The sequence below is a fragment of the Oryctolagus cuniculus genome, chromosome 6, assembly GCF_051225735.1.
Source record: "Oryctolagus cuniculus isolate XC-2025 breed Fujian yellow rabbit chromosome 6, ASM5122573v1, whole genome shotgun sequence".
Classification (NCBI taxonomy): Eukaryota; Metazoa; Chordata; class Mammalia; order Lagomorpha; family Leporidae; genus Oryctolagus; species Oryctolagus cuniculus.
The window spans coordinates 30,839,127-30,862,542 of NC_142872.1; the positions used below are offsets into that span (position 1 = coordinate 30,839,127).

The following is a 23,416-nucleotide window of genomic DNA, read 5'->3' on the forward strand; positions in this document are numbered from 1 at the left end:
ACAGTCCAGCAACCTAAAACACGAAATTGTTAGCGTCTCAGAAGCACATCGAAGAAGCTCTAAATCTGAACTCCGAAGCTCTGCACCCCTTCCCCGGTTCCCGTTCCCTTCTGTCCTTCGCTCTCCAGGACACCATTCTTCTGCGGGTCTCAGCGCTCGCGAAAGCCTCCCTTGCCTCAGCCCCCGGCCGGCCGTGGGGAGCTCCGGCCTTGCCCCTCCTCCTCTGCTTCCTCACGGAACCTCACGCCCAGCGCTTTCTCTACAAACGCCTGGGTTGGCTTCTCAGCTGTCTCTCCCTCTCTCTGGTCTCAAAAACACACCTGAAGCTGGCTTGTGAGAAGGGGAGAGGGGGGATTCCTTTTTCTCTGTGAGGTTTGCCATCGTAGCGTTTCTGAATCCACAGTGCAGTGGTGTGGAATACACGGGCACTGTTGTGAGCCAATCTCCAGAACTTTTCATCTTGCAAAACTCTACACCCATGACAAACAGCTCCCCATTTCCTCTGGACTATTCTTTCTTTTAGAAAAAATTTTTAAAGACACATTTTTTTTTTTTTTTATTTTTTTGACAGGCAGAGTGGACAGTGAGAGAGAGAGACAGAGAGAAAGGTCTTCCTTTTGCCGTTGGTTCACCCTCCAATGGCCGCCGCGGCCAGCGCGCTGCGGCCGGCGCACCGCGCTGATCCGATGGCAGGAGCCAGGAGCCAGGTGCTTTTCCTGGTCTCCCATGGGGTGCAGGGCCCAAGCACCTGGGCCATCCTCCACTGCACTCCCTGGCCACAGCAGAGGGCTGGCCTGGAAGAGGGGCAACCGGGACAGAATCCGGCGCCCCGACCGGGACTAGAACCCGGTGTGCCGGCGCCGCTAGGCGGAGGATTAGCCTAGTGAGCCGCGGCGCCGGCCCTAAAGACACATTTTATCTGTTTGAAAGTCAGAGAAGGGCCCGGCACTGGGTTGTAGCCGGTAAAGCCGCCATCTGCAGCGCCGGCATCCCATATGGACACCAGTTTGAGTCCTGGCTGCTCCTCTTCCAATCCAGCTCTCTGCTGTGGCCTGGAAAAGCAGTAGAAGATGGCCCAAATCCTTGGGCCCCTGCACCCATGTGGGAGACCCAGAAGAAGCTCCTGGCTCCTGGCTTGGATTGGCCCAGATCCGGCCTTGAGGCCATTTGGGGAGTGACCAGTAGATGGAAGACCTCTCTTTCTCTCTCTGCCTCTCCTCTGTGTAACTCTGACTTCAAAATAAATAGATAAATCTTAAAAAAAAAATTAGCATTTGATCATTAATGATGAGGAGGGGGCATTGCAGACAGCACAAACAAAGGCATAGGTACACAGAGGCTAGGGCAATAGCTCATATTTAATAATTAAAAATACAGGATAATCAATGAAATTTGGTTTCTTTCTAATTGCCTATGCATTAATACACTGAGACAAAAATACTGCATAGGAACTATTTATACTATAAATACATTCACTGAAATAAATTATAAATATTTAATATACACACCCTTTCCCATTATATTTCCTGGGTGAATTCATTCTCCTCAATACTTGCTCATTTTGCAGATTTGCTTATGACATCCCTTGCAGTGACAGTCTGTGTCCCACTTGCATTGTTACAGGGCTTCTGCAGTGGACACATCCAACTTCTTGTGCTCTTTTGGCCAGTGAACATTCACTAACAGGAAACCGTCCTCAGCGTTAGCTCTGGGAGCCAGTAGACTGCACATGTACTGGCAGGAAGCTGGCAACTCTGACAAGCGCTGCTCCAGTTTGGTGGGAGCGCAGAATGCCATCTTTCATAGCACAGCTCGCTTCTCCGTTCTTCAGGGTTACATTGCGGCTCTTGGTCAATGACTTTTGAAAATGCTGTCCACTGACAAAAAGGAGCATTGTTGTCAACTTTTATTCCGTGAGCAATGGGGTCCTTCAAGCACACTCGCTGCGGCTCTTCCAATTTGCATAATTCTGTTGCTAAGTTGACCGCTGAAAACTATGAAAAAGAAATCAATAGGGTTTATTCAATGGATTATTTTCAAAGTCAAGAATCTTGGTTGCCCTTTCTTTGGCATTAAAGGATAATTTCAGTGCTTCACATAAATGGAGGATGCCTTCCTCTGCATTTTGGGTTTTCTGAATGTGAGACAAATGAAAACTTCAGAATGACAACAAAGTCACAGTGGTGCCTAAATTGCTCAGTTCAGCATAGTATACTTGCTCAAGTAGGAGAACTGTTTGACGACAGTTACTTTGATCTCATTAGACATTGGATGCTACTTGAGTGGTGTGATGCAGAGTCTGGGCAGGACAGTCGGCACCCTCATGGAGTGATTCATGCTTGGCTTCTCTTTGGAATACACATCGTTTGTTCCTTTATGCAAAACCACCCAAAGTTTTACTTGTAGGAGGCTCTTTCAAAAAGTTCATGGAAAATGCAATTAAAAGTATGACTTTCTTTTGGTGCAAAAACAATTTTGAAAGTCATGCATAGGTTTTCATAACACTCATACTCCCCATAGTATGAAAAAAATCTTTGCACCAGGATAAGCCCATTCTATCAATTCCTTCTTTTTCCCACAAACTTTTTGAAGTAGCTTCTTATTTACAACAAAAGGAGTAAAAAATTTCTCATTAACTCCTAACTGAAAAGCCTGGGTAATTTTGTTATTTCTTTTCTTTTCTTTTACGTTTTATTTATTTGAAAGTCAGAGTTACACAGAAAAGGAGAGGGAAAGAGATCTTCCATTCGCTGGTTCACTCCCCAAATGGCCACAATGGCCAGAGCTGGGCCAATGCAAAGCCAGAAGCCAGGAGGGTCTTCTGGGTCTCTCACACAGGTGCAGGGGCCCAAGGGCTTGGGCCATTCACTGCTTTCCCAGGCCATAGCAGAGAGCTGGATCAGAAGTGGAGCAGCTGGGTCTTGAACCAGTGCCCATATGGGATGCCAGCACTGCAGGCAGCGGCTTTACTGGCTACACCACAGCGCCAGCCCCTGCTGTTATTTCTGAAAACTCATTTACAAGGGATTCCACTTGAAAAAGCCTTACAAGCAAGTATTCATGAGAAAAATATTGCACCAAGGAAAAATCATTTGTGTTATGATTTGTATCATGGTTAAGGTATAAAAAGGTGAAGCATTTAGATATTTGATCATCTCTGTGATAATGAATGGAGCTATTACACTTTTTCTTATGGCAATGACTTTATCTTGCTGTTTAGGGCAGGTGTTGTGGTGCAGTGTAGGCTCCCACACCGGGGCACTAGTTCTCAGTTGCAGCTGCTCTGCTTCAGCTCCAGCTCCCTGCTAATCTGCCTGGAAATGGCTTTGGCCTGGACCAGCTGTTGGGGCCAACTGAAGAGTGAGCCAGAGAATGGAAGATTTCTCTCTCTCTCCTCCAAGTCTGTCTGACACTCTGTCTGCCGCCCCCCTCCCCATATTATATGGTGTTTAAATTTTTACTTGCAATTTTGGAACTAAAGAGTATTCCTTTTTTTTTTTTTTTTTTTTTTTGACAGGCAGAGTTAGTAAGAGACAGACAGAGAGAAAGGTCTTCCTTCCGTTGGTTCACCCCTACAAATGGCCGCTATGGCCGAAGCCACCGATCTGAAGGCAGGAGCCAGGTGCTTCTCCTGGTCTCCCATGGGGTGCAGGGCCCAAGCACTTGGGCCATCCTCCACTGCACTCCCTGGCCACAGCAGAGAGCAGGCCTGGAAGAGGAGCAACCGGGACAGACCTGGCACCCCAACTGGGACTAGAACCTGGGGTGCCAGTGCCGCAGGCGGAGGATTAGCCTACTGAGCCGCGGCGCCGGCCAAGAGTATTCTTGTTAATAGTATGCTCAGCCGGCGCTGCGGCTCAGTAGGCTAATCCTCCGCCTGCGGCACTGGCACCCCGGGTTCTAGTCCCAGTTGGGGTGCCAGGTCTGTCCCGGTTGCCCCTCTTCCAGGCCAGCCCTCTGCTGTGGCCAGGGAGTGCAGTGGAGGATGGCCCAAGTGCTTGGGCCCTGCACCCCATGGGAGACCAGGAGAAGCACCTGGCTCCTGCCTTCAGATAGGTGCAGTGCGCCCGGCGCAGCGGCCATTGGAAGGTGAACCAACGGTAAAGGAAGACCTTTCTGTCTCTCTCTCTCTCTCTCACTGTCCACTCTGCCTGTCAAAAAAAAAAAAAAAAAAAAAGTACATTCAGCCTTCTGAGCTGAGAGATGAAATATAGTGAGGAACTTCACTACAACTTCTGCCGCATTTATTTTTATGTTAATCAGAATTAATTTTTAAAGAGTATTTGGGAGGTAGAGTTATGGATAGAGAGAGGGAGAAACAGAGAGGAGGTCTTCCACCCCCTGGTTCACTCCCCAAATGGCCTCAACGGCCAGAGCTGAGCCAATCCGAAGACAGGAGTTGGGAGCTTCTTCCCGGTCTCCATGAGTGTGCAGGGGCCCAAAGCCCATGGGTCATCTTCCACTGGTTTCCCAGGCCATTAGCAGAGAGCTGGATTGGAAGTGGAGCAGCCAGGACTCAAACTCCAGCTGGCACTCATATGGGATCCCAGCACCGCAGGAGGAAGCTTAGCATACTATGTCACAGCACCAGCTCCAATTAGAATTATTCTTAATGAAACAATGTTAGTTTATCATTTTCTTTAGCACAACAGAGGAAACTACATCTCTTTTATGCTTAGCTGTTAATCTATGCTAGTTTATATCGGACTTCTCACTATTTTCAGTATTGAATATACAATTGCATATGATTTTTTTTTATTTGATAAATGTTGGCTGCTCGGAAAGTTCATGAAAAATTTTACATTAAAAAATTTTTTTTTAATTTCGAGGTTTAAATATACATTATATATATATAATATATATATATATATATAATATATATATATATTAAATATACAGATAATAGAAGCCACGGCCAAGAACGGGAGAGATTGAATTTGCCGGACTGCGTCGATTTGGTGCATGTGTAGTTTCAAGTCCCACTTCCTAAGAAACCCTGGGCAGGCGGGGGTCCACCTGTTAAGTGTTGCATTGAAATTGAACTTGACATCTGATGCAAAAACGGGGATTTTCGGTATGCCTGCAAGGGAGAACTGCACTTGTATTCTAAAGGGTCTCCAACATCGCAGAGGCGACTTTATTAAAGCAGTGGGACGCCCGGTGGGGCGGCCGGCGGGTGCCAGACGCGGAAGAACTTAGCGGCCTCAGTGCTTTCAGCTGCGTTCCCCGACTTCCCGGACTCGCGGAAGCGTCGACACCGGAGCGAGGCCCTTGCTTATTGGCTGTCATCCAGAGCAGGAGGCCGCCACCGATTGGCTGCCCTTTGGGCGGCTCCCGCTTTCTTCCTCCCAGGAGCGCAGTCGCTGATTGGCTGATGTCCGAAACGTGTGTCCTGATTGGAAAAACCCTTCTAACGCAGGCTGCGGCTCTGGTTGCTACCAAAGCACAGCGACTTTCTGTTGCGGTGAAGATGAGGCGTTGAATTCTCGCTGTGTTCTCGCGCGCGACCCGCGAGAGGCTGCAAGGGATACTTCAGCCCATTGTGGCGCTGAGCTGCTCAGCTCTTGTTACCGTGTCGGTGATTTAAGTGCCAGTTACTCTGCAGGGAAGGTGTTCTGATAAGTTTTTAAAAATGCCTTGGGAAAAGCAGGACGTAGGGCATTGAAGGTGTCCAGTCCAAGTCAGTGCCAGGAGCAGCCACTGTCGATACAGGCAGCTCCGGGGGCACAGAGGGAGCGCAGCGCCCCCCTGCCGGCTGGAAATCTTCCTGTCTCCTGCCCTGAGGGTAGTCATATCCCTGCTGTGGCTGGAAATGTTGGAGCCGCCTAAATGCCCATCAGTCGGGCACCCGTTGAATACCATTTGCACACCTATAACATGGAACCCTATACAGGAACACTATACATGAGCTGATAAGAAGAATACAATGATAGCTAAATAAGCACATACTACGCCGAGTCCTGTTTCCAGTATCATGTGTGATAAAATAAGCTCAAGGATCGAGGAGGTAAGAATAAATGCGTGCTCCCACCCGCATAGGTATTTCTAGAAGCGTATAAGGAGCAGGTGGTGGCAGCTTCCCGGAGGGCAGCAGAAAGGCCAGGGCAGGAGGAGCCTCCCTTTTCATGGTATATGCTTTTGATACTCATCTTTTGTGGTGCATTGTCTGTACTAAAGCACTTTTTTTATTTTGAGATTTATTTATTTGAAAGAGTTTGAATTTTTCCATCTGCTGATTCACGCCCCAAATGGCCATAAGGACCAGGGCTAGCCAAGGCCAAAGCCAGGAACGAGAAACTTTATCTGGGTCTCCCATATGGGGCAGGGACCCAAGCACTTGGGCCATCTTTTGTTGCTTTCCCAGGCACACCGGAAGTGGATCAGCTGGGACTCAACTAGTATTCAAATGGGTGCCAGTGTCACAGATGGCAGCTTAATCCCCTGCACCACACTGGTCCCAACTTCAATTACTTTTAAAACAATGATTTTACAAGCTCAAGTGACTTGGGAACGGACAGGGGGCTCAGGTAGGATTGGGAGTGTGGACAGAAGCCTGATGACCCCTGTGCAGGTGGCTGGAGCTCTGAGCCTCGCTGCCCAGGGGTGTGGGGTGTTTCCCGTGTCTCCAGGTCTCTTGCACATCACAGAGCACAAGAAGCAGCTGAGTGAGAGAGGGGGAGTCTTGCTCCCAGGGTGGCAGCTGTGCCATCCCACACAACGAGTGACTGAGAAGCAGGGCTCATAATAAGTGTGTAAATTACTCAGGCTGCCAAAGGGAACAGGAGTTGCTCTAATTCTTCTGTGTAGAATTGGCTTCCTGGGGGCCCTGCACTGCTGCTGGAGCTAAAAACCGAGGTCTCCGGGGCGTCGTTGGCATTTCAGGACAAGTTGTCTCCACATCCACACTGGGGAGTCGGCTTTCTTTGAGGACAGGGGCTCCTTTCATCCTATAAAATAGGTATCTGCAGCACAAGAGGTGTTCCAGAGACTTGGGGTGGTCACCAGTGGTGGGAGATGGAAGGGGTGGTGGGGTGCTCACGGCAGCAGCTGCTCACCCTCCACCTAGCAGCTGATCTTTCCGGGCACAGGCTGTGTCCTGGGAGCATTCCAAGTCCTTTATACACAGTATGATTTCTCATAGTCTTTTTTTTTTAAGATTTATTTTTATTTATTTGAAAGTCAGAGTTACACAGAGAGAGGAGAGGCAGAGAGAGAGAGAGAGAGAGAGAGAGAGAGAGATCTTCCATCCGATGGTTCACTCCCCAATTGGCCACAGTGGCCGGAGCTATGCCGATCTGAAGCCAGGAGCCAGGAGCTTCTTCTGGGTCTCCCACATGGGTGCAGGGGCCCAAGAACCTGGGCCATCTTCTACTGCTATCCCAGGCCATAGCAGAGAGCTGGATAGGAAGTGGACTAGAACCAGCACCCATATGGGATGCCAGCGCTTCAGGCCAGGGTGTTAACCCACTGTGCCACAGTGCCGGCCCTTCTCTTAGTCTTTAAAACAACCCTAGGAAGTAGGCACAATTACTCCAGTTTTACAGATGAGAAAGCTTGTATAGACAGGTTTGTAAACTCACCCAAGCTCACCTAGCTAGGCAGTGGCTGGCTGAGGATTGGAACCCAGGCTGTCTGTACTACTAGCTGTTCAACCATACTGCCCCCAGAATAGGGCTTCTCTGGCACAGCTGAAAAACCAACTGAAAAAGTCAAGTATTCACTGGGCACCTGTTGTGTTCCCCAGACTGCAGGAGATGTCACAGGAGGTGTTGGTGTTCCTGAGTGCAGGACAGCTCCTGAAATGTGAGTGGTAAAATATGTATGTGTATGTATGGTAAATGTAAGTGGTAAAATATATATATAAATATATATGTACTTCTAGTGGTAAAATATGTGTAATACAAAATGTCTTTTAATTAAACAGGTCAGTGGTAATAAGATTTTCTATGATTGAATGAAATCCATATAACATAAAATTAACCATTTTCAGGTGAACCATCCTGAGGTATTGAGAACATTCATAATGTACAGCCACCACCTCTTTAATTCCAAATATTTTCATCTCCCCCAAAAGAAACCCTTGTTCCTCCTGCTCCTGTAACCCCCAGGGTGTTCTATCTGTGGATTTACCGATTCTAGATATTTCATATAACTTGAATTTACACTATGTGCTTTTTCTTTCACTTAGCGTGTTTCTGGGTTCATTCACGTTGTAACATATTCCATATCCGCTCTCCACTCTCCACATATTCAATACTATATTCCTTTTTTTGACTGCGTTCCATTCCGCTGTGTGCATACACCACCATCTGCATCCAACTGGTGAAGGACACTTGGACTGTTTGTACCTTTGGCTATTGTGACCAGTGCTGCTGTGACCATGGGTGTTTTCCATTGTTTGGGGTGTATCCTTAGGAGTGAAATTACTGGGTTATATGATAATTCTGTGTTTAACTTTTTGTGGTACTGCCAGGTTGGAATGCTGTATCTCACCGTTAGAATCTTTCCTTGGTATGTTGGCTTTCTCCAATGCAAGAAGAGGAGAGGGCTTCTTTCTAGGGTGAATAAGAGAAACGTAGTGTGGTGTCAGGGAGAGAAAACACACACTGGCCTGGTTTTCTTTTTCAACAATATATATTTATATTTAATTTTATTTGAATGAAAAAGAGAGAAAGAGGTCTTCTGTCTACTGGTTCACTCAACACATGGCTGCAACAGCCAGGTCTGGGCCAGGCAAGTGCCAGGAGCCAGGAACTCCATTCTGAAATCCCTCATGTGTGGTGAGGGTCCTAGTACCCAGGCTGTACTCCTATCCATCTTTCAGTAGCTTCCACGGCAGGTTATCAGGAAGCTGCACTGGAAGCAGAGCAGCTGGGACTTGAACCAGTACTCCAGTATGGGATGCTGGCACCACAATGGCGGCTTAGCCTGCTGTGCCACAACACCAGCCCCTCGCCTGGTTTTCAATCTCTGCTTTGCCACTTGCCCATAGCAGGTGCATAGGTTGGTTACAAGCCTCTCTGAGTCTCAGTTTCGTTCCTGATCTGTGGAAATAGAGATGATCACACCTTCCATTCATTCATTCATTCATTCAGTGACTGTTGAGAGCTTCCTGTGGGGATGTGGTGAGCAATCACAGAATTTATAGAATGAGGAATAAGAGAAAGGGAGGACCAGGTTGAATTATTTTACAAAGGGAAGAAAAATCATAGGAAAAGTTGATCCCTTACATCAACAGGCAGACAATGAGTCTAGCCATGTGGGCCTGTGTCCTCTCCCTCTCCATCCCGGTACCCCACACAGGGCCTGCAGAAAAAGATCTGTTCTTTAGGGCTCTGTGTTTGCAAGCCACAGGAAGTGAGTGGCTTTGTTTGACAAGGCTTACTGGGGAAAGGTTGGAATTGGTCTGGAATGGAAAGGAGAGCTAACCAGTGAGTCCTTCAGGTGGCTGGAAGAGCCCAGGCACTGACAGGGTTCTTGACAACAACAGGTTGGAGCGGAGCCCGCTTGGAGGTTGGCCATGGCTGACCTGCTGCAGCCTCCATCTCCCAGCAGAGAAGGCCCTGCCCTGGTCCCAGCATGCCTCAGAGCCCCTGCTCAGGGCGAGAGGGCCAGGGCCGCTGCCTGCCATTGCTGCTCGGCTGGGTGCAAGCCTGCAGGTTGTCCAGCAGTGGACAGAGGTTGTAGGACTCTGACGGATCTCTGGCAGGTGGTGGTCAGGTGCTGCGGCAGCCTGTCTTCGTGCAGAGTCACAGAGTGCAGAGAGGATATGGAACTGAAAGTGCAAATCAGCTTGATCTGAAACAGAGAAAACGCAGGCCAAGAGCACAGTGAAGAGAAAGCCAGCTGCAAAACCCACCGGAAACGCAGCAGCTGCGCAGTGCGATCAGAGCCCTGACCTGAGTGGCCGCTGCCCTCTTACCCTGATGTCCACAAAGGCCCGCTTTGCTCTTCTCGTCCGCTGCCGAGGATAATCAGTGACTCAGCCGTGCCGCCCATCGCAGTATGCAATCCCTAGTTAATCTCTGCTTTTCTTAATGCCACATCCAAACGGCAGCCAATCCAGAATGGATTTCCCCTTCTCTTAGTCCCTTCTTGGAATCCTTGAGGGAGCTGCCTTCCTCCCAGCAGTCGTCTGGAGCACCCTCCCTCCCTGAGTCCAGAATCTGATTTCGACAGGCTACAGCCTTTCGAGGCTGATTGGGCTTTAAAGGGTCCGGCAGCTGCTGGAACAGAGAACTGCGCTTGGCAGCCCGCCAGGACCATGAGATGGATGGGAAGCCGAGTGCTGTCACCAGGGAAGGGTGACCCAAAGTCTGGCTCCCGACGTAGGTGCTCAGCTGATGCTAAATATTGTCAATGAGCTCATGTGTTTAGAGACACTACAGCAGATCTTATAAAATTATGGACAATAATGCCTGTTAATGACCACGTACATGCTGCACACCAGGCATTGTGTGTCTACCAGCTCATTTCATCCTGTTCTTGAATTATTTTTTGCTTATTTGGAAGACAGGGGAACAAGAGAGAGAGATCTTCTACTCACTGGTTCACTTCCCAGATGCCTGCAGCAGCCACACTGGACCAGGCGGAAGCCAGGAGCCAGGAACTCAATGCAAGTCTCCCATGTAGGTGGCAGGAACCCAAGTAGTTGAGCTGCTGCATGTGGCCTCCCGGGGTGTACGTTAGCAGGAAGCTGTCTGATCTCTCATTCTAGATTCAGTAGGCCTGGTTGTGACCTTCATGTGTGCATGATTTTTTTCCCAGAAACCTTTTATTTTAACCTTTTATTTAAACTTCGTGCATTTCATATGGATGGCTTTAGGAACTTAGTGATTCTTCCCACCATATCCACCTTCCCACTGCTCTTCCTCCTCCCTCTCCTATTCCCATTCTTATTTTTTACTAAGATCTATTTTCAATTAACTATATACACATATGATTAACTCCATTAACTCTAAGTGAAGAGTTCAACAAATCGTATAAAAAAAAAACCTGTTCCTTAGCAGTCAACACAAGTGCTGTTCCAAGTCTCTGCATCTCAAAGCGTCACTTTCACTTGCATAGAATTCCTTTTAGGAGCTCTCCTGGCTATCACAGATCAGGGAGAACATGTGCTATTTGTGGTTTTGGGACTGGCTTATTTCACTAAGTATGATTTTTTTTTTAATTAATTTTTTTTTTTTTTGACAGGCAGAGTGGACAGTGAGAGAGAGAGACAGAGAGAGAAAGGTCTTCCTTTTGCCGCTGGTTCACCCTCCAATGGCCGCCGCTGCAGCCGGCGCACCGCGCTGATCCTGGCAGGAGCCAGGAGCCAGGTGCTTTTCCTGGTCTCCCATGGGGTGCAGGGCCCAAGCACCTGGGCCATCCTCCACTGCACTCCCTGGCCATAGCAGAGAGCTGGCCTGGAAGAGGGGCAACCGGGACAGAATCCGGCGCCCCAACCGGGACTAGAACCCGGTGTGCCGGCGCCGCAAGGTGGAGGATTAGCCTATTGAGCCACGGCGCCGGCTTTTTTTTAATTAATTTTTTAAAAGATTTTATTTATCTATTTGAGAGGCAGAGTCACAGACAGCGAGAGGGAGAGACAGAGAGAAAGGTCCTCTGTCCGCTGGTTCACTCTCCAAATGGCCGCAATGGCCGGAGCTGCGCCAATCCGAAGCCAGGAGCTGGGAGCTTCTTCCAGGGTCTCCCACATGGGTGCAGGGGCCCAAGGACTTGGGCCATTCTCTACCGCCCCCCACCCCCCCGGCCACGGCAGAGAGCTAGATTGGAAGAGGAGCAGCCGGGACTAGAACCAGTGCCCATATGGGATGCAGGTGCTGCAGGCAGAGGATTAACCCACTGAGCCACAGCGCAGGCCCCATAAGTATGATGTTTTCCAGTTTCATCCATTTTGTTGGAGACAGCAAGGTTTCATTTTTTTTTTTACCACTGTGTAGTATTCCATGGTGTACATATCCTATAATTTCTTTATCCAGTCTTCAGTTGACAGGCATCTGAGTTGATTTCATATCTAGCTATTGTGAATTGAGCTGCAATAAACATGAGTGTGCAGCTAACTCTTCGATATGCTGATTTCATTTCCCTTGGGTAAATTCCCAGGAGTGGGATGGCTGGGTCATATGGTAGGTCTGTATTGAGATTTCTGAGGTGTCCCCACACTGTCTTCCATAGTGGCTGTTCCAGTTTGCATTTCCAACCACATCCCCGCCAGCATTTGTTGTTTGTTGATTTCTGTATGACAGCCTTCTAACAGAGGTGAGGGGAAACCTCATTGTGGTTTTGATTTGCATTTCCCTGACGCCTAGTGATCCTGAGTGTCTGTTAACCATTTAGATTTCCTGTTTTGAAAAATGCCTGATTCAGTCCTTTGCCCATTTCTTAACCGGGTTGTTTATTTTGTTGTTGTGGAGTTTCTTGATCTCTTTATGTATTCTGGTTACTTATCCTTTATTGGTTGCATAATTTGCAAATAAGTTCTCCCATTCTGTTGGTTGCCTCTTCGGTATGCACTATTTTTAATATTTAGGGTTTTTTCACTCAACATTCAATCTGTGAAATTCATCCATGTTGTAGTAGTTTGTTCTTTTGCACTGTTTATAAGATTCTGTGGCATAATTGGCAATGATTTATTTTACCCATTCTATTGCTAATAAACATACATGTTATTCTCAACTTGGAGCTGTTTGTACAATTTTGTACAAAGACCTTAGCATGTATCAACACTCATTTCTGTTGGTACATACCCAAGAAAGGGCTGGGCCAGGTCAAAGCCTCGATCCAGGAACTCTCTCCAGGTCTGCCATGTGAGTGGCAGGGGCCCAGTTACTTGAGCCATCATCTGTTGCCTTCTCAGGTGCGTTAGCAGGAAGCTGGATCGGAAGCAGAGGAGGCAGAACTTGAATTGGCACTCTGATGTGCAGTAGGGGCATCCCAACTGGCAGCTTAGCTGCTACACCCGACACCCCCTGCTCAGTAGCACTTCCAGATGGTACAGGTAGTGCAGGGGAAATGGAGTGAAAGGGGCGTGAGAAGAGGAAGAGGAGGAATTGGGAATACTCAATAAACTAACTGACTCATTCAATAAATACCCTAAAACCATTAGATTTGCTATCTATTGTTTCAGAGCAAAGTACTCCAGAGCGTAGTAGCCTTGGACAACAGACATGCACGTCTCAGTTTCTGTGGGTCGGGAACCCATGCGTGCTTAGCTGGGTGATCATGGCCCAGGGTCACTGGAGAAGCTACGTTCAAACCCTTGCCTGGGCTGCAGTGATCCGAAGGCTTGGCCAAAGTGCGTGCTTCCGAGAAGGCGCACTCTCATGGCTGTTGATGGGAGGCCTCCCTTCCTCGCTGTTTGGATCTTCCCCGTAAGGCTGTTTATGGCGTACAAACTGCCTTTCCTCAGAACAGGTTGAGCCAAGCGAGCAGGAAGTGAGCTGCCTTTGTTGTATGGCCTGATCTTAAAGCTGCATGTCATCACTTCCTCCACCCCTTACACTGTAACCATTTGAAGTTACTAAGGCCGTCTGTATTCAAGGGGGGGACGTTGAATTCCTTACAAAGGAGTTTATAGAATTCGTGCAGTCTTTTAAAATAAGAGGAGTGGGCATTTAGCCTAGTGGTTAAGATGCTTGTGTCCCACCCCGGAGTGCCTGGGTTTGATTCCTGACTGTTGATCCTGACTCTGGCTTCCTGCTGATGTGGACCCTGCGAGGTAGAAGTGATGACTCATGTCACTGAGCTCCTGCCACCGCCTGGGAGACCTGGGTTGTGTTCCTAGTTCCTGGCTCCAACTCCAGCCAAGCCCTAGCCTGAGGGATCTGGGAAGTGAACCAGTGATAAGAGCTCACCCTTTCTTTCTACCTCTCAAAAAAATAAATGAAAATAATAGTCAAGTATATATAGTCACATATACATTCTGTCAGTCTGTACCTCTATAAAACATCATTGAAGTACAGAGGAATTATTAGTCAATAAATATTATTGTTGTAATTAACCATTGGTAAACAAAACAACAAAAACTATATTCTACCTCACATTTTTTAAAATTAGTTAGGTGGCTTTTTTTTTAAACAAAGATTTATTTATTTATTTGAAGGTCAGAGTTACAGGGAGAAAGAAAGACAGAGAGAGAGAGAAAGAGAGATATCTTCCATCTGTTGGTTCACTCCCCAGATGGCTGCAATGGCCAGGGTTGGGCCAGGCTGAAGCCAGGAGCCTCATCCAGGTCTCCCACCTGGGTGCAGGGGCCCAAGCACTTGAGCCATCTTCTGGTGCTTTCCTCAGGCTGTTAGCAGGAAGCTGGATCAGAAATGAAGCAGCGGGGACACAAACTAGCATCCATATGGGATGGCGGCACTGCAGGTGGCTGCTTAACTCAGCCACAACACCAGCTCCTCTACCTCACATTTATACCAGAATAAATTCCAGAGAGTTTAAACATGGGAACATTCAAGAGTGCTGGGAGAAATTTGTTAAAAAAATTTAAAATACTCTGGATATTGAGTTTTTATTTAATTAATTATTTTGAGAGGTAGAGTTACAGACAGAAGGAGAGACAGAGAGAGAGGTCTTCCATCCGCTGGTTCACCCCACAAATGGCCACAATGGAGCTGTACCGTAGATCCAAAGCCAGGAACCAAGAGCTTCTTCTGGGTCTCCCACGTGAGTTCAGGGGGCCCAAGCACTTGGGTCATCTTCCACTGCTTTCCCAGGCCATTAGCAGGAAGCTGGATCAGAAGAGGAACAGCTGGGACGCGAACCAGCACCCATATGGGATGCCCATGCTGTAGGCAGAAGCTTAGTCCACTACGCCACAGCATTGGCCTAGGATATTGAGTTTTGAGATGGCTTAAGGGAAACACATTGATGGATACAACTGTGACACCAAAGCTTAGGTACACTAAAGAAAAGATTGTCAGGATCACATGTGAAAATTCAATACTTCAGAAGAGAAACTCAAGTCAAAGGACAAATGAAAGCTGCAGAGAAATGTTTGCAACCTGTCAGACGACAAGTCCTGAGCTCTTGGATGCAGTGTCGGTACAACGTGGAAAGCTGCCGCTTGTGACATCAGCATCCCATATCGCAGTGCCAGTTGGAGTCACGGCTGCTTTGCTTCCCATCCAGCTCCCTGCGAAGGCACGTGGGAAGGCACCAGAAGGTAACCCACGTACTTGGACCCCTGCTATGCATAGGGGAGACCCAGATGGAGTTCCAGGCTCCCGGCTTCTGCCTGACCCAACCCTGGCTGTTGTGGCCGTTGAGGGAGTAAACCAGCAGATCAGTGATCTCTTTCTCTGTCTCTCCCTTTTTCTCTGACGCTCTTTCAAATAAATTAAATAAATCTTAAACAAAACAAAAACTGAACTCTTCAGTAAAGAGCCCTTACAGCTTCATGGGGAAAAAAAGAAACTCCACAATCTGTCTGAGCCGCTTGCCTGCTTTCTTGGGCAGCCTGACCACCAGATACACAGAGGCATCGCACTTGACCTGTCCGCAGGCCCCTCGGGGTGTTCCCGGTCCTCCGTCCTCAGGTGGAGTCTGTTGGCTGCACCTCTTTCTGTTCCTCACCTTCAGGTACTCTCCTCTCGCCCTCAGCTCCAAGCAGTGTCGTTAAGATGCTTCCTGTGCAGCCTCTGACTCACAGCGAGATGACGGCTCTGCCAGAGCTGATTTCAGCAAGAAAGCCTCCCGGAGGCGTGGACGGCGCTCCCGCGGTGCCCAGTGGCTTCCAGCTGGAACGCCTGTGCCTTCATTCAGCACCTCGTTCTCAGGCCCTGACCTTGTAGCTGGAGCTCTTAGCTGCAGCTGGAGCTCTGTTTCTTCTCTGAGTTTGTGTTCTTGTGGGAGAGTGTGGGCAAGAGGAAAGTTCCCAACCGGGAGATCTGGATCTGGGGCTCGCTCTGCCACTTTTGATTTGCATGACCGGGCAGGTTCCTTCCGGCTCTGAGCCTCAATTTCTCCCTCAGCAAAACAAGTGGGAGGACGGGAGGGTCCCCGTGGATTCCTCCAGCTCTGACATCTGAGGATTCAGCTCATTTCCTCTTCTCGACATCTGGTCTCCAGCATCTGGTTTAACCTTATTTGGAAGCCCCTGAAGAGTGCTGCTTAGATTGTGGAACCCACTGAGAGCAAGGAGAATGATTCCAATTACTGAAGTTCTCCTTGCTTTTCCTAAAAAAAGATTCTGTTCCTTGTGGAAAAAGCTGAATCACACACAGTAGATTGACGAGGGAGGCAGTAATTAGGCTAAGGGATGGCTGTGCACTGGTCTCCAAGTTTGCCATGGTGATGCCTGTGGCCCTATAATTTGAAAAGAGCATGTCAGGTTTCCAGGGCCTCAGGAATCTCCGATAGCCCAGGAGGCTGTCCAGAGTATGGCTGGCTGCAGACACAGAGAGAGTAGGCTGTGGGATTTATTTCAGTCCTTCCAGTCCCAAAGGATCGCTTTACCTATCTGTCATTGGGTCTGAAGTTTCTTTTTTTTCAAATAGTAGATATTTTATAACTTTATCCATGTAAAGATACCATAACCTTGGCACAACATGAAGTTTTTTTTTTTTTTTAAGATTTATTTATTTATTTGAAAGTCAGAGTTACACAGAGAGAGGAGAGGCAGAGAGAGAGGTCTTCCGTCCACTGGTTAGCTCCCCAGATGGCTGCAGGGGCCCGAGCTGCACTGATCTGAAGCCAGGAGCCAGGAGCTTCTTCCAGGTCTCCCATGTGGGTGCAGGGGCCCAAGGACTTAAGCCATTTTCTACTGCTTTCTCAGGCCATAACAGAGAGTTGGATCGAAAGTGGAGCAGCCAGGACTTGAACCAGCACCCATGTGGGATGTAGACTGCTGTGTCACAGTGCCGGCCCTAACATGAAGTTTTTATATTTATATTCAAATACCTCATCTCTCAATTTCAAAGTCTACTATAATTCTGTGATGTTCAAATCATCAATAGTATCTGCTTATGAAATATTTATACTATTCAAAATTAACTTTTAAAACATAAAATAGAATCATTCTTTTTATGAAAAATTGGCTGCATTTATAACATTTATGAATAAGTCACTTTTATACTTAGGGATAAATCAGGATGACATCAGTTGGGAAATGTAATAAGAATGTGTTTGGCAAGCAAATACTGAAAAAAAATTTTTAAAGATTTATTTATTGGCCGGCGCCGCGGCTCACTAGGCTAATCCTCCGCCTAGCGGCGCTGGCACATCGGGTTCTAGTCCCGGTCGGGGCGCCGGATTCTGTCCCGGTTGCCGCTCTTCCAGGCCAGCTCTCTGCTGTGGCCCGGGAGTGCAGTGGAGGATGGCCCAGGTGCTTGGGCCCTGCACCCCATGGGAGACCAGGAAAAGCACCTGGCTCCTGGCTCCTGCCATCGGATCAGCGCGGTGTGCCGGCCGCAGCGCGCCGGCCGCGGCGGCCAATGGAGGGTGAACCAACGTCAAAGGAAGACCTTTCTCTCTGTCTCTCTCTCTCACTGTCCACTCTGCCTGTCAAAAAAAAAAAAAAAAAAGATTTATTTATTTACTTGAAAGGCAGAGTTACAGAAAGGCAGAGGGGGAGAGAGAAAGAGAAAGGTCTTATATCCACTGGTTCACTCCCTAGTTGGCCTCAACGGCTGGAGCTTTGTCTATCTGAAGCCAGGAGGCAGGAGCTTCCTCTAGTTATCCCATATGGGTGCAGGGGCCCAAGGACTTGGGCCTTTTTCTACTGCTTTCCCAGGCCATAGCTGAGAGCTGGATTGGAAGTGGAGCAGCTGGGAATGAGGTGGTGGCTTTGCCCACTCTGCCACAGCGCTGGCCCCCTGAAGTTTCTAATGCCAGGCTTTCTCCCTTAATGAGAAGGTCTTTGGCAGCAATGATTTTTGGTTACTCTGTGTGTGCCTCCCACCACTCACCCCTGTACGTCCACTCCTTTCTGATCCGGCCACAAATGTGGACATGGGAGCCAGCATGGGACAAACATGACACTTACTTTTTTTGAGTGAATGATTGTTCCAGGGATGGCCATGATAAACACAGTGCTGGAAGATGCAGGGGCCCAGTCCCTGGAATCACTGCACTGGGTGGGTGTGATCTGAGCCTTCCGCCAGGTCGCATTCTCACCATGGGAAAACACTGACTGGGGAACGAGGCCAAGCAGATGCAATAGAGGTGAGACATGGAGAGAGATGCAAAAAAGGTGTCACCAAGGAAATAAGGAACAAGCAGGGGGAAGAGGGAGTGGGGAGGGGAGGGAGGGAGAGAGAGACAGAGAGAGACAGAGACACAGAGAGACAGAGACAGAGAGAGAGAGAGACTGATTCACCCTGAAGCCTTGGTCAATGTAACTCCCCCTTATAGTCTTTCAGCTACTTCCCAGTCTCCACAGTCAATAAATCCTCTTTTTACTTCTGACTGTTTGAATTTGAGGGTTTTCTTTTTTGTTAGGTACAGTTACAGACAGTGAGAGGGAGAGACAGAGAGGGAGGTCTTCCATCCACTGGTTCACTCCCCAAATGGCTGCAACGGCCAGAGCTGCGTCAATCGAAAGCCAGGAGCAAGGAGCTCCTTCCAGGTCTCCCACGCAGGTGCAGGGGCCCCAGGACTTGGGCCATCTTCCACTGATTTCCCAGGCCATAGCAGAGACTGGATCAGAAAAAGAACAACTTGGACTTGAACTGGCGCCCCTGTGGGATGCCAGCTCCACAGGCAGAGGATTAACCTACTGCACCACAGAGCCAGTCCCGTTGAGGGTGCTCTGATGTAGAACTGTATCTCCAAGAAGCGCTTCCTAAACTGTAACTGCTGTCTAGAAGGGATAATCCGTGGGATGAGTGATGTTGAGTAGATTTTCATGTAAATTGTGAATGATGTGCAGAGCAGATGAGCTTTGACAAGGAAAATAAAGTGCTGCTAGAGAAAGGGCTTGCTAGACGAGGACAAAGGTTGGTGTTGGTGCAGTGGTCAAGACATCACTTGATCCTCACATCCTATATCGGGGTGCCTGGGTTCCAGGTCATCTCTGCTTCCAAACCAGCATCCTGCTGATGTGTACCCTGGGAGGCGGCAGGTGGTGGTTCAAATACTTAGGTCCCTGCTGCTGATGTGGGAGACCCAAATTGAGTTCTAGGATCCTGGCTTTGACCTGGCCCAACCTCATGTGTTGTGGGCATTTGTGGAGTGAATCAGCTGATGGAAGATCTCTCTGTCTCTCTGCCTTTCAAATAAATAAATAAATATTTTAAAAATAAAGAAACAGGACAGCACCGTGGCTCAATAGGCTAATCTTCCACCTGCAGCACTGGTACACCGGGTTCTAGTCCCGGTCGCTCCTCTTCCAGTCCAGCTCTCTGCTGTGGCCCAGGAAGGCAGTGGAGGATGACCCAGGTCCTTGGGCCCTGCACCCGCATGGGAGACCAGGAGAAGCACCTGGCTCCTGGCTTCGGATCAGCGTGGTGCATCGGCCGCAGTGGCCAATTGGGGGGTGAACCAATGGAAAAAGCAAGACCTTTCTCTCTGTCTCACTGTCCACTCTGCCTGTCAAAAAAAAAAAATAAATAAAAAATAAGCAAAAAGGCTAGCCCCTTGTACATTGTTGGTGGGAATGTAAAGTGGTACAGCTATTGTAGAAAACAGTGAGGTATTTCTTCAAAAAATAATACATCCAAGAGTGTTAGTCTGTGACTAGCAATTCCATTTATTGGGTATATACCCAAGAGGATTAAAAACATGTGTTCACACAAAACTTGCAATTGAATATTCATAGTGGTAGTATCCATAATAGCCAATAGGTTGAAATAACCCACTTGTGTCCCAGCTGGTGAATGGGTTTATAAAATGTGATGTAGCCATACAGTGGAAAACTATTCAACAGTTAAAAGGAATGAAGCAGCGACCCATGCTACAGCCCTGATGTAGTTTGTGAATATTATCAAAGCAAAGGGAGTCATGATTCCATTTATAGGAAATGTCCAGAAGAAATAAATCTGTAGAGACAAAATGTGGGTTACTGGTCGTCAGGAGCTGCGGAGAGGGAGTGCTGGGGAGTGGCTGCTAATGGGCATGGGGTTTCTTTGTGGGATGAAAATGGGAGCAGGAAATGGTGATGGTTGCACCATCTTGTGAAGATACTAAAAACCAGTATATTGTATGCTTAAAAAAGATGAATGTTTGGTATGTGAGTCACAGCTTGGTTGCTGTTCTTGTCCTGGTCGCTTCCAGTTTCACATCATACCATGCAGAGTATGTTTTGTGGGTTGACTGATCCTCCCCAGACATTCCTCCAGCAGTGCCCCCATCCCATCCCGCATCCTCTGAATTATGCGGAATCCTTGGGACACTGCCTGGTCTGGAGGGGGCACTGATTTCCCTTTCAAAGGATTCAGACCCTTTCTCACTTGCTCAGTTATTTTGCTGAGTCAAGGACCAGTCTTATCAGCTCAAAAGGGACAGGCAGCGGTGGAGTGAAACTAATTCATAATTTTGTTTAAATTTACTTGTCAAAAGCAGAAATATTCAATTTTATGGATACTCCCAATTCCCCGCACTGGGAGCAGACTTCCAGGAAGCAATTATGTAGAACAAAATGTAATGGGTAACAGGGGGTGCCTGGTGAATTATTCATAATCTGATAATGATTTTAACCCATTTTTAACGTGGCCTGCTATTGATGTTAGCTTCTGGAAAGCTCCCAAAGTAAGCTGCATGGAGGTTTCCTGTAGTCACGCTTACATAACCAGCTACCTCCTGCCTTTCCCCAAACCACCTGCGTAACCAAAATCAAAAGAGCGCTGGGAGCCCTTTCCCTCCCGGAGGCTGGAAGGCAGATGTAAAGGGAGCATCATAGGCTTGGCCTGGCACGTACGGCACCCCTCCTCCTACGCTTTGCTTGGGGAGGTTGCTGTGGCATTGTGCTCAGCCCAGTGCCTGACAGCAAGAAGGTACACAGTACTTGACAGGTTCTGCTTGCCGACTGAATGAGTGCTGGAAAGAATAAGCTGCCTGTAGTAAGGAAGAGTTGGGTTGTGTAGTCCTGCCTCCGACCAGTTGAGTGCTTTGGGCAGGAACCTTGCCCTCAGCTTCTTTATAAGACAGAGACAATAATAACCACCTTGCTTTTAGATACGCCTAAGTGCCCAGCTCCATTGCTTGTTTCCTTAGGTGCTTCTTTAATTAATGATAAAACTTGTTCTCAAAGAAAAAAAAAGAAAGTATATTATTGCAAAAATTAAAAGAAAAGAAAGGAAGTAGGAGGAAGGGTGGAAGTGAGGGAAGGAGGGAGAATAGGGTGGCAAATGTCATTATGTTCTTAAAACTGTATGAGATACATGAAGTTTGTTCCATTTATATAAATAAAAAATTAGAAAATTAAAAAAAAACTGCCTTGCTGGGTTACTGAGGGAGTTTGGGAATCTAAGTACTCCAAAAGCAGTAGCTGTTATATGATCTTCCTTCCTTATAGAAGCCTGTCACTTCTTGAGATCTCATTAACTGTAGGGAGTCAGCCAAAGTTTGTTTTGGAGCCAGAAGTTCCCAGACTCAGCAGTGTCTCAGACACACCTGGGGAGTTTTGTTTTGTTTTGGTTTGTTTTGTTTTTTTCAAATAAAAATTTTCAGGTTTTACCTCCAGGAATTCTGATTCAGTAGGGTGGGATCAGAATGTATTTTTCAGCTTTTTTTTTTTTTTAATTAAGGTAAAATTTACAAACAGTGAAATGCACAGGTCTGCGGAGTTAGATGAGTCAGATGAGTTTTGGTGGATGTGTGCACTTATCTGGCTAATGCCACTCCCAAGATACAGAACATTCCCATCACCCCGGAACGTCTCTCCTTCCCGTCCGCCTGCACGGAGAACCACTGTTGTGAGTTCTGTCACCGTAGATGAGTTTGCCTGTTCTTGAATGTTGTGTCATTGGAATCCCAGAATAGGCACTTCTTGTGTATATTGTTCCTTTTGCTTCTCAGTAGTCTTCAGGAGTCACCCACGTGGTTGGGTGTATCACATCGATAGTTCACTGCTGTTTACCGCTGAGTGTTTTCCTGGTGTATGCATCTCATCATCCGTGGCCATTATGAATAATAAATGAAATAAATTTTGTGCTATAAAAATGTTCTCATTTCTTGTGAGTTAATACCCAGGAGTAGAATTTCTGAGTAATAGCACAGAGGTATTTTCAACTTCATTTTAAAAACCCCTCATATGATTCTGATGATCTGCCAGATTTGGGAATTTTGGAGGTAGTGATAGATCAACCTTGATGATTCAAGACATTTTGTTCAGTTGTTTCATCGTGTAGGTGTTGCAGACAAGCCGGTTCACTAGGGAAATGCCTCCTGTTCTCTCTCCCCAGTGAGGAGTCCAGTTCTCCTCTCTTGATTTCTAATTTCTTGCCAGAGAAGAGTTCCCAGCCAAGGATCCCTAGGAGTCTTTTGGATTGTATCTTCCAAATAGTTCCAGGAAGCGTTAGGGGGTGAAGGGACCCAGCAGAGGGAACCTGTGATTTCTTATGTTGGAGGAGCGCACAACCCTTTGGTCACCTGGGTGAGAAAGAGGGGACAACATTCCCACTGGGCCATGCAATCCCCCTGCCACCGTTTGCAGGCCGAGGGCAGCCTGGGACTGGGTCCTTAGGTGGACCATGTGTAACTGTGGGGCTGCTGAGGGAAGAGCAGTGGGCAGGACTCACCCCAGATGCAGGGCATGGGAGTTAGCGTTGAGTCCTCTAACTGTGGGGTGAGAGAAAATGTTGTCAAACACCACTGTTTGGTTCCAAGGGTCCTGCTGGCTGTTGACTCAGGAAGTATATATTTTTTCTTTCTAAAAATGCATTTCCATTTTGGGATTATTAGAATTTTGCAGTAGGAGCAAAGACATTCCCAGTGGGTGATACATGTATATTGTACTCAGGATGGTTTAGGGGTCAGACCGATGAATGCGGTGAAAAATAAGTATTTTAATATTTTGATGTGTAATGCAAGAATAAAATTAGCAAATTAAATATATAATTTCTTGGATATATTGCTTAGCAGGAGCCAAGTTAAAAAGATAGTCAGTTTTCAGAAAAATATTAAGTATAAGCAAACTTCAAAAAGTTCATGGAAGGGCTGGCGCCGTGGCACAGTAGGTTAATCCTCCGCATGCGGAGCTGGCATCCCATATGGGCGCCGGTTCTAGTCCCGGGTGCTCCTCTTCCAATCCAGTTCTCTGCTATGGCCTTGGAAAGCAGTAGAAGATGGCCTAAGTCCTTGGGCCCCTGCACCTGCATGGGAGACCGGGAAGAAGTACCTGGCTCCTGGCTTCAGATCAGCTCAACTCTGGCTCTTGCGGCCATTTGGGGAGTGAACCAATGGAAATAAGACCTCTCTCTCTCTCTCTCTCTCTCTCTCTCTCTCTCTCTCTCTCACTATCTGTAATGCTAAC

The 23,416-nt window shown here is 47.6% G+C and overlaps 2 long non-coding RNA genes across 3 annotated transcripts in view; one reads left to right on the forward strand and one right to left on the reverse strand.

The window, feature by feature from the left end:
* Window positions 1-23,416, forward strand: part of LOC149126086 (uncharacterized) — a 72,984-nt gene that overhangs the window by 7,450 nt on the left and 42,118 nt on the right. The window contains exons 1-2 of one of the 2 annotated variants that reach the window (XR_016236223.1): window positions 5,464-6,007; window positions 7,745-7,803. This is a non-coding gene — a long non-coding RNA (uncharacterized LOC149126086). Of the gene's footprint in view, window positions 1-5,463; window positions 6,008-7,744; window positions 7,804-23,416 lie in introns of those variants that run through there. The other variant, XR_016236222.1, reaches the window with a different exon arrangement.
* LOC127490691 (uncharacterized) lies at window positions 8,616-15,851 on the reverse strand. Its single transcript, XR_007918986.3, has 3 exons — window positions 15,580-15,851; window positions 12,750-12,875; window positions 8,616-9,798 (listed from the first exon to the last, which is right to left on the reverse strand). It is a non-coding gene; the product is annotated as an uncharacterized LOC127490691 (long non-coding RNA).